At 50.9% G+C, this 10,654-nt stretch overlaps 1 non-coding gene across 1 annotated transcript; it reads right to left on the bottom strand.

Annotated features, from left to right (window-relative positions):
• Positions 1 to 2,399: 2,399 nt before the first annotated feature.
• TRNAN-GUU (transfer RNA asparagine (anticodon GUU)) lies at positions 2,400 to 2,472 on the bottom strand. Its single transcript has one exon. It is a non-coding gene; the product is annotated as a tRNA-Asn (tRNA).
• Positions 2,473 to 10,654: the final 8,182 nt, after the last annotated feature.

Below are 10,654 nucleotides of genomic sequence, written 5' to 3' on the forward strand. Positions count from 1 at the left end.
GCTCTACTCTCACCAGCGTCAGAACATTTCTCCAAAGCTATCAGCGCGAAGAAAAAAAGCAACACACCACTCATGGGAGGGCTAGAATCTCCGACGTTTTGGTTCACAGCCGAACGCGCTAGCCAATTGCGCCACGGAGATATTCGTGCTTCACTCTCACCACCATCACAACATTTCTACAAAGCTATTAGCGCAAAAAAAGCAACACAGCACTCATGGGAGGGCTCGAATCTCCGACGTTTTGGTTCACAGCCGAACGCGCTAGACAATAGCGCCACGGAGACAGTCGTGCTCATCTCTCACCACGGTCAGAACATTTCTACAAAGCTATCAGGGCAAAGAAAAAAAGAGACACACCGCTCTCGGGAGGGCTCGAACCTCCAACCTTTTGGTTAACAGCTGAACGCGCTAGCCAATTGCGCCCCGGAGATAGTCGTGCTCAATTCTCACCTCTGTCATAACATTCCTCAAAGGTATCAGCGCAAAGAAAAAAAGCGGCACACTGCTCCCGGGAGAGCTCGAACCTCCAAACTTTCGGTTAACACCCAATCACGCTAGCCAATTGCGCAACGGAGACAGTCATGCTCCACTCTCACCACCCTCAGAACATTCCTCCAAAGCTATCAGCGAAAAGAAAAAAAGAGACACACCGCTGTCCGGAGGGATCGAACCTCCAACCTTTTCATTAACAGCCGAAGGCGCTTGCCAATTGCGTCACGGAGATAGTCGTGTTCCACTCTCACCACCGTGGGAACATTTCTACAAAGCTATCAGCGCAAAAAAAGCGACACACCGCTCATGGGAGGGCTCGAACCTCCAACCTTTCCGTTAAAAGCCGAACGTGCTAGCCAATTGTGTCACGGAGACAGTCGTGCTCTACTCTCACCACCGTCAGAACATTTCTCCACAGCTGTCAGCGCAAAGAGAAAAGAGACACACCGCTCTCGGGAGGGCTCGAACCTCGAACGTTTTTGTTCACAGCTGATCGCGCTAGCCAATTGCTCCACGGAGACAGTCGTGCTCATCTCTCACCACGGTCAGAACATTTCTACAAAGATATCAGGGCAAAGAAAAAAAGAGACACACCGCTCTCGGGAGGGCTCGAACCTCCAACCTTTTGGTTAACAGCTGAACGCGCTAGCCAATTGCGCCCCGGAGATAGTCGTGCTCAATTCTCACCTCGGTCATAACATTCCTCAAAGTTATCAGCGCAAAGAAAAAAAGCGACACACCGCTCCCGGAAGAGCTCGAACCTCCAAACTTTCGGTTAACAGCCGATCGCGCTAGCCATTGGCGTCAGAGAGACAGTCGTGTTCTACTCTCACCACCGTCAGAACATTTCTCCAAAGCTATCAGCGCAAAGAAAAAAAGCGACACACTGCTCCCGGGAGGGCCCGAACCTCCAAACTTTCGGTTAACAGCCGATCGCGCTAGCCAATTGCGCCACGGAGACAGTCGTGCTCCACTCTCACCACCGTGAGAACATTTCTACAAAGCTATCAGCGCAAAGAAAAAAGAGACACACCGCTCTCGGGAGGGCTCGAACCTCGAACGTTTTTGTTCACAGCTAATCGCGCTAGCAAATTGCTCCACGGAGACAGTCGTGCTCATCTCTCACCACGGTCAGAACATTTCTACAAAGCTATCAGGGCAAAAAAAAAGAGACACACCGCTCTCGGGAGGGCTCGAACCTCCAACCTTTTGGTTAACAGCTGAACGTGCTAGCCGATTGCGCCTCGGAGATAGTCGTGCTCAATTCTCACCTCGGTCATAACATTCCTCAAAGGTATCAGCGCAAAGAAAAAAAGCGGCACAATGCTCCCGGGAGAGCTCGAACCTCCAAACTTTCGGTTAACAGCCAATCGCGCTAGCAATTTGCGCAACGGAGACAGTCATGCTCCACTCTCACCACCGTCAGAACATTCCTCCAAAGCTATCAGCGAAAAGAAAAAAAGAGACACACCGCTCTCCGGAGGGATCGAACCTCCAACCTTTTGATTAACAGCCGAAGGCGCTAGCCAATTGCGTCACGGAGATAGTCGTGTTCCACTCTCACCACCGTGGGAACATTTCTACAAAGCTATCAGCGCAAAAAAAGCGACACACCGCTCATGGGAGGGCTCGAACCTCCAACCTTTCCGTTAAAAGCCGAACGTGCTAACCAATTGCGTCACGGAGACAGTCGTGCTCCACTCTCACCACCGTCAGAACATTTCTCCACAGCTGTCAGCGCAAAGAAAAAAAAGACACACCGCTCTCGAGAGGGCTCGAACCTCCAACCTTTTGGTTAACAGCTGAACGCGCTAGCCAATGGCGCCAAGGAGATAGTCGTGTTGTACTCTCACCACCGTCAGAACATTTCTCCAAAGCTATCAGCGCAAAGAAAAAAAGCAACACACTTCTCCCGGGAGGGCTCGAACCTCCAACCTTTCGGTTAACAGCCGATCGCGCTAGCCAATTGCGCCACGGAGACAGTCCTGCTCTATTCTCATCACGGTCATAACATTCCTCAAAGGTATCAGCGCAAAGAAAAAAAGCGACACACTGCTTCCGGGAGAGCTCGAACCTCCAACGTTTTGGTTAACAGCCGATTGTGCTAGCCAATTGCGCCACGTAGACAGTCGTGCTCTACTCTCACCACCGTCAGAACATTTCTTCACAGCTGTCAGCGCAAAAAAAAGAGACACACCGCTCTCGAGAGGCCTCGAACTTCCAACCTTTTGGTTAACAGCTGAACGCGCTAACCAATGGCGCCAAGGAGATAGTCGTGATCCACTCTCACCACCGTCAGAACATTTCCTCAAAGGCATCAGCGACAAGAAAAAAAGCGACACACCGCTCCCGGGAGAGCTCGAACCTCCAACATTTTGGTTAACAGCCGATTGTGCTAGCCAATTGCGCCACGTAGACAATCGTGCTCTATTCTCACCACCGTCAGAACATTTCTCCACAGCTGTCAGCACAAAAAAAAGAGACACACCGCTCTCGAGAGGCCTCGAACCTCCGCCCTTTTGGTTAACAGCTGAACGCGCTAACCAATGGCGCCAAGGAGATAGTCGTGTTCTACTCTCACCACCATCAGAACATTTCCCCAAAGCTATCAGCGCAAAGAAAAAAAGAGACACACCGCTCTCGGGAGGGCTCGAACCTCCAACCTTTTGGTTAACAGCTGATCGTGCTAGCCAATTGCGCCCCGGAGATAGTCGTGCTCAATTCTCACCACGGTCATAACATTCCTCAAAAGTATCAGCGCAAACAAAAAAAAGTTACGGCATATTCACGGGGTGTATGATGATGAATGGGCGAAGCTCCGGAGGGATTCATCGGTAAACTGTGAATCTTCCGCGTAATTCGCCCAGTCGATCATCATGTAAAGACGCGAGAAACGCTGTGTGTGTATATACACAAATCAACTTTTATTTGTTCTTAGACGATGGATGGCTTGCGATGTCCCTTCATTATGACGGCTTTATGTTCTGTGCCTTGCGCTCTCTCCGCTGTGCAGCCTTATCCATCCGGCGACTCCGAGCGCGCGCCAACAGCGAACGGATTTTATTACAACGCTCCCCCTAGCGTACGTCGCCGCACTAAATCGAACGATTGCCTTCAACCAATGACACGCGCCATATGTGACATCATTCCTATTTTATAAGATCTCGCGTCTTTCATCAACTACAAGTACCGCTTTCTAGTTTATAACATCTTGCATCTTTTCATCATCAGCTACAAGTACCACCATCTAGTAAACACTACAAGAACTAAACGAGAGGTGGCTACATACAGGAGACGGTACCGCCATCTAGTGAACACTGCAAGAACTAAACTAGAGGTGGCTACATACAGGGGACGGTACCGCCATCTAGTGAACACTGCAAGAACTAAACTAGAGGTGGCTACATACAGGCTACAGGGGACGCACAGCCCACGCTCTAAGGTGCTTCGCCCCTAAAAAAACGACACACTGCTCCCGGGAGAGCTCGAACCTCCAAACGTTCGGTTAACAGCCGATCGCGCTAGCCAATTGCGCCACGGAGACAGTCGTGCTCCACTCTCACCATCGTGAGAACATTTCTACAAAGCTATCAGCGCAAAGAAAAAAAACACACCGCTCTCGGGAGGGCTCGAACCTCCAACGTTTTGATTCACAGCCGAACGCGCTAGCCAATTGCGCCACGGAGATATTCGTGCTCCACTCTCACCACCGTCAGAACATTTCTACAAAGCTATCAGCTCAAAGAAAATAAGAGACACACCGCTCCCGGGAGAGCTCGAACCTCCAACCTTTTGGTTAACAGCCGATTGTGCTAGCCGATTGCGCCACGTAGACAGTCGTGCTCTACTCTCACCATCGTCAGAACATTTCTCCACAACTGTCAGCGCAAAAAAAGAGACACACCGCGCTCGAGAGGGCTCGAACCTCCAACCTTTTGGTTAACAGCTGAACGCGCTAGCCAATGGCGCCGAGGAGATAGTCGTGTTGTACTCTCACCACCGTCAGAACATTTCTCCAAAGCTATCAGCGCAAAGAAAAAAAGCGACACACTGCTCCCGGGAGGGCTCGAACCTCCAAACGTTCGGTTAACAGCCGATCGCGCTAGCCAATTGCGCCACGGAGACAGTCGTTCTCCACTCTCACCACCGTCAGAACATTCCTCCAAAGCTATCAGCGCAAAAAAAGAGAGACACACCGCTTTCCGGAGGGATCGAACCTCCAACCTTTTGGTTAACAGCTGAACGCGCTAGCCAATTGCGTCACGGAGATAGTCGTGTTCCACTCTCACCACCCTCAGAACATTTCTCCAAAGCTATCAGTGCGAAGAAAAAAAAGACACACACCGCTCTCGAGAGGGCTCAAACCTCCAACGTTTTTGTTAACAGCCGAACGTGCTAGCCAATTGCACCACGGACATATTCGTGCTCAGCTCTCACCACCTACAGAACATTTCTCCAAATCTTTCAGCGCAAAGAAAAAAAGCGAGACACCGCTCATAGGAGGGCTCGAACCTCCAGCCTTTTGGTTAACAGCCGATCGTGCTAGCCAATTGCGCCACGTAGACAGCCGTGCTCTACTCTCACCACCGTCACAACATTTCTCCACAGCTGTCAGCGCAAAGTAAAAAGAGACACACCGCTCTCGAGAGGGCTCGAACCTCCAACCTTTTGGTTAACAGCTGAACGCGCTAGCCAATGGCGCCAAGGAGATAGTCGTGTTCTACTCTCACCACCATCAGAACATTTTTCCAAAGCTATCAGCGCAAAGAAAAAAAGCGACACACTGCTCCCGGGAGGGCTCGAACCTCCAACCTTTCAGTTAACAGTTGATCGCGCTAGCGAATTCTGCCACGGAAATAGTCGTGCTACACTCTCACCACCATCAGAACATTCCTCCAAAGCTATCAGCGCAAAGAAAAACAGAGACACACCGCTCTCGGGAGGGCTCGAACATCCAAACTTCTGGTTAACAGCCGATCACGCTAGCCAATAGCGCCACGGAGACAGTCGTGCTCCACTCTCACCATCGACAGAACATTTGTACAAAGCTATCAGCGCAAAAAAAAGAGACACACCGCTCTCGGGAGGGCTCGAACCTCCAACCTTTTGGTTAACAGCCGAACGCGCTAGCCAATTGCGCCACGGAGATATTCGTGCTCCACTCTCACCACCGCCAGAACATTTCTACAAAGCTATCAGCGCAAAGAAAAAAAAGAGACACACCGCTCTCGGGAGGGCTCGAACCTCCAACCTTTTGGTTAACAGCTGAACGCGCTAGCCAATTGCGCCCCGGAGACAGTCGTGCTCAATTCTCACCATGGTCATAAGATTCCTCAAAGTTATCAGCGCGAAGAAAAAAAGCGGCACGCTGCTCCCGGGAGAGCTCGAACCTCCAAACTTTCGGTTAACCGCCGATCGCGATAGCCAATTGCGCCACGGAGACAGTCATGCTCCACTCTCACCACCGTCAGAACATTCCTCCAAAGCTATCAGCGCAAAAAAAAGAGACACACCGCTCTCCGGAGGGATCGAACCTTCAACCTTTTGGTTAACAGCCGAACGCGCTAGCCAATTGCGTCACGGAGATAGTCGTGTTCCACTCTCACCACCGTCAGAACATTCCTCCAAAGCTATCAGTGCGAAGAAAAAAAAGACACACCGTTCTCGGGAGGGCTCGAACCTCCAACGTTTTGGTTAACAGCCGAACGTGCTAGCCAATGGCGCCAAGGAGATAGTCGTGTTGTACCCTCACCACCATCAGAACATTTCTCCAAAGCTATAGGCGCAAAGAAAAAAAGCGACACACTGCTCCCGGGAGAGCTCGAACCTCCATACTTTCTGTTAAGCCCATCGCGCTAGCCAATTGCGCCACGGAGACAGTCGTGCTCCACTCTCACCACCGTCAGAACATTCCTCCAAAGCTATCAGCGCAAAGAAAAAAAGAGACACACCGCTCTCCGGAGGGATCGAACCTCCAACCTTTTGGTTAACAGCCAAACGCGCTAGCCAATTGCTTCACGGAGATAGTCGTGTTCCACTCTCACCACCCTCAGAAAATTTCTCCAAAGCTATCACTGCGAAGAAAAAAAAGAGACACACCGCCCTCGGGAGGGCTCGAACCTCCAACGTTTTTGTTAACAGCCGAACGTGCTAGCCAATTGCACCACGGAGATATTCGTGCTCAGCTCTCACCACCATCAGAACTTTTCTCTAAATCTTTCAGCGCAAAGAAAAAAAGCGACACACCGCCCTTACGAGGGCTCGAACCTCCAACGTTTTGATTCACAGCCGAACGCGCTAGCCAATTGCGCCACGGAGATATTCGTGCTCCACTCTCACCACCGTCAGAACCTTTCTCCAAATCTATCAGCGCGAAGAAAAAAAGCAACACACCACTCATGGGAGGGCACGAACCTCCAACCTTTTCGTTAACAGCTGATCGCGCTAGCCATATGCGCTACGGAGACAGTCGTGCTCCACTCTCACCACCGTCAGAACATTTCTACAAAGCTATCAGCGCAAAAAAAAGCGACACACCGCTCATGGGAGGGCTCGAACCTCCAACCTTTCCGTTAAAAGCCGAACGTGCGAGCCAATTGCGTCACGCAGACAGTCGTGCTCTACTCTCACCACCGTCAGAACATTTCTCCACAGCTGTCAGCGCAAAGAAAAAAGAGACACACCGCTCTCGAGAGGGCTCGAACCTCCAACGTTTTGGTTAACAGCTGAACGCGCTAGCCAATTGCGCCACGGAGACAGTCGTGCTGCACTCTCACTACCGTGAGAACATTTCTACAAAGCTATCAGCGCAAAGAAAAAAAAAACACACCGCTCTCGGGAGGGCTCGAACCTCCAACGTTTTGATTCACAGCCGAACGCGCTAGCCAATTGCGCCACGGAGATATTCGTGCTCCACTCTCACCACCGTCAGAACATTTCTACAAAGCTATCAGCTCAAAGAAAAAAAGAGACACACCGCTCTCGGGAGGGCTCGAACCTCGAACCTTTTGGTTAACAGCTGAACGCGCTAGCCAATTGCGCCCCGGAGATAGTCGTGCTCTATTCTCATCACGGTCATAACATTCCTCAAAGGTATCAGCGCAAAGAAAAGAAGCGACACACCGCTCCCGGGAGAGCTCGAACCTCCAACCTTTTGGTTAACAGCCGATTGTGCTAGCCGATTGCGCCACGTAGACAGTCGTGCTCTACTCTCACCACCGTCAGAACATTTCTCCACAGCTGTCAGCACAAAAAAAAAGAGACACACCGCTCTCGAGAGGCCTCGAACCTCCGCCCTTTTGGTTAACAGCTGAACGCGCTAACCAATGGCGCCAAGGAGATAGTCGTGTTCTACTCTCACCACCATCAGAACATTTCCCCAAAGCTATCAGCGCAAAGAAAAAAAGAGACACACCGCTCTCGGGAGGGCTCGAACCTCCAACCTTTTGGTTAACAGCTGATCGTGCTAGCCAATTGCGCCCCGGAGATAGTCGTGCTCAATTCTCACCACGGTCATAACATTCCTCAAAAGTATCAGCGCAAACAAAAAAAAGTTACGGCATATTCACGGGGTGTATGATGATGAATGGGCGAAGCTCCGGAGGGATTCATCGGTAAACTGTGAATCTTCCGCGTAATTCGCCCAGTCGATCATCATGTAAAGACGCGAGAAACGCTGTGTGTGTATATACACAAATCAACTTTTATTTGTTCTTAGACGATGGATGGCTTGCGATGTCCCTTCATTATGACGGCTTTATGTTCTGTGCCTTGCGCTCTCTCCGCTGTGCAGCCTTATCCATCCGGCGACTCCGAGCGCGCGCCAACAGCGAACGGATTTTATTACAACGCTCCCCCTAGCGTACGTCGCCGCACTAAATCGAACGATTGCCTTCAACCAATGACACGCGCCATATGTGACATCATTCCTATTTTATAAGATCTCGCGTCTTTCATCAACTACAAGTACCGCTTTCTAGTTTATAACATCTTGCATCTTTTCATCATCAGCTACAAGTACCACCATCTAGTAAACACTACAAGAACTAAACGAGAGGTGGCTACATACAGGAGACGGTACCGCCATCTAGTGAACACTGCAAGAACTAAACTAGAGGTGGCTACATACAGGGGACGGTACCGCCATCTAGTGAACACTGCAAGAACTAAACTAGAGGTGGCTACATACAGGCTACAGGGGACGCACAGCCCACGCTCTAAGGTGCTTCGCCCCTAAAAAAACGACACACTGCTCCCGGGAGAGCTCGAACCTCCAAACGTTCGGTTAACAGCTGATCGCGCTAGCCAATTGCGCCACGGAGACAGTCGTGCTCCACTCTCACCATCGTGAGAACATTTCTACAAAGCTATCAGCGCAAAGAAAAAAAAACACACCGCTCTCGGGAGGGCTCGAACCTCCAACGTTTTGATTCACAGCCGAACGCGCTAGCCAATTGCGCCACGGAGATATTCGTGCTCCACTCTCACCACCGTCAGAACATTTCTACAAAGCTATCAGCTCAAAGAAAATAAGAGACACACCGCTCCCGGGAGAGCTCGAACCTCCAACCTTTTGGTTAACAGCCGATTGTGCTAGCCGATTGCGCCACGTAGACAGTCGTGCTCTACTCTCACCATCGTCAGAACATTTCTCCACAACTGTCAGCGCAAAAAAAGAGACACACCGCGCTCGAGAGGGCTCGAACCTCCAACCTTTTGGTTAACAGCTGAACGCGCTAGCCAATGGCGCCGAGGAGATAGTCGTGTTGTACTCTCACCACCGTCAGAACATTTCTCCAAAGCTATCAGCGCAAAGAAAAAAAGCGACACACTGCTCCCGGGAGGGCTCGAACCTCCAAACGTTCGGTTAACAGCCGATCGCGCTAGCCAATTGCGCCACGGAGACAGTCGTGCTCCACTCTCACCACCGTCAGAACATTCCTCCAAAGCTATCAGCGCAAAAAAAGAGAGACACACCGCTTTCCGGAGGGATCGAACCTCCAACCTTTTGGTTAACAGCTGAACGCGCTAGCCAATTGCGTCACGGAGATAGTCGTGTTCCACTCTCACCACCCTCAGAACATTTCTCCAAAGCTATCAGTGCGAAGAAAAAAAGGACACACACCGCTCTCGAGAGGGCTCAAACCTCCAACGTTTTTGTTAACAGCCGAACGTGCTAGCCAATTGCACCACGGACATATTCGTGCTCAGCTCTCACCACCTACAGAACATTTCACCAAATCTTTCAGCGCAAAGAAAAAAAGCGAGACACCGCTCATAGGAGGGCTCGAACCTCCAGCCTTTTGGTTAACAGCCGATCGTGCTAGCCAATTGCGCCACGTAGACAGCCGTGCTCTACTCTCACCACCGTCACAACATTTCTCCACAGCTGTCAGCGCAAAGTAAAAAGAGACACACCGCTCTCGAGAGGGCTCGAACCTCCAACCTTTTGGTTAACAGCTGAACGCGCTAGCCAATGGCGCCAAGGAGATAGTCGTGTTCTACTCTCACCACCATCAGAACATTTTTCCAAAGCTATCAGCGCAAAGAAAAAAAGCGACACACTGCTCCCGGGAGGGCTCGAACCTCCAACCTTTCAGTTAACAGTTGATCGCGCTAGCGAATTCTGCCACGGAAATAGTCGTGCTACACTCTCACCACCATCAGAACATTCCTCCAAAGCTATCAGCGCAAAGAAAAACAGAGACACACCGCTCTCGGGAGGGCTCGAACATCCAAACTTCTGGTTAACAGCCGATCACGCTAGCCAATAGCGCCACGGAGACAGTCGTGCTCCACTCTCACCATCGACAGAACATTTCTACAAAGCTATCAGCGCAAAAAAAAAGAGACACACCGCTCTCGGGAGGGCTCGAACCTCCAACCTTTTGGTTAACAGCCGAACGCGCTAGCCAATTGCGCCACGGAGATATTCGTGCTCCACTCTCACCACCGCCAGAACATTTCTACAAAGCTATCAGCGCAAAGAAAAAAAAGAGACACACCGCTCTCGGGAGGGCTCGAACCTCCAACCTTTTGGTTAACAGCTGAACGCGCTAGCCAATTGCGCCCCGGAGACACCGCTCATAGGAGACAGTCGTGCTCAATTCTCACCATGGTCATAAGATTCCTCAAAGGTATCAGCGCGAAGAAAAAAAGCGGC

Source organism: Rhipicephalus microplus, chromosome 4, assembly GCF_043290135.1.
Source record: "Rhipicephalus microplus isolate Deutch F79 chromosome 4, USDA_Rmic, whole genome shotgun sequence".
NCBI lineage: Eukaryota > Metazoa > Arthropoda > Arachnida > Ixodida > Ixodidae > Rhipicephalus > Rhipicephalus microplus.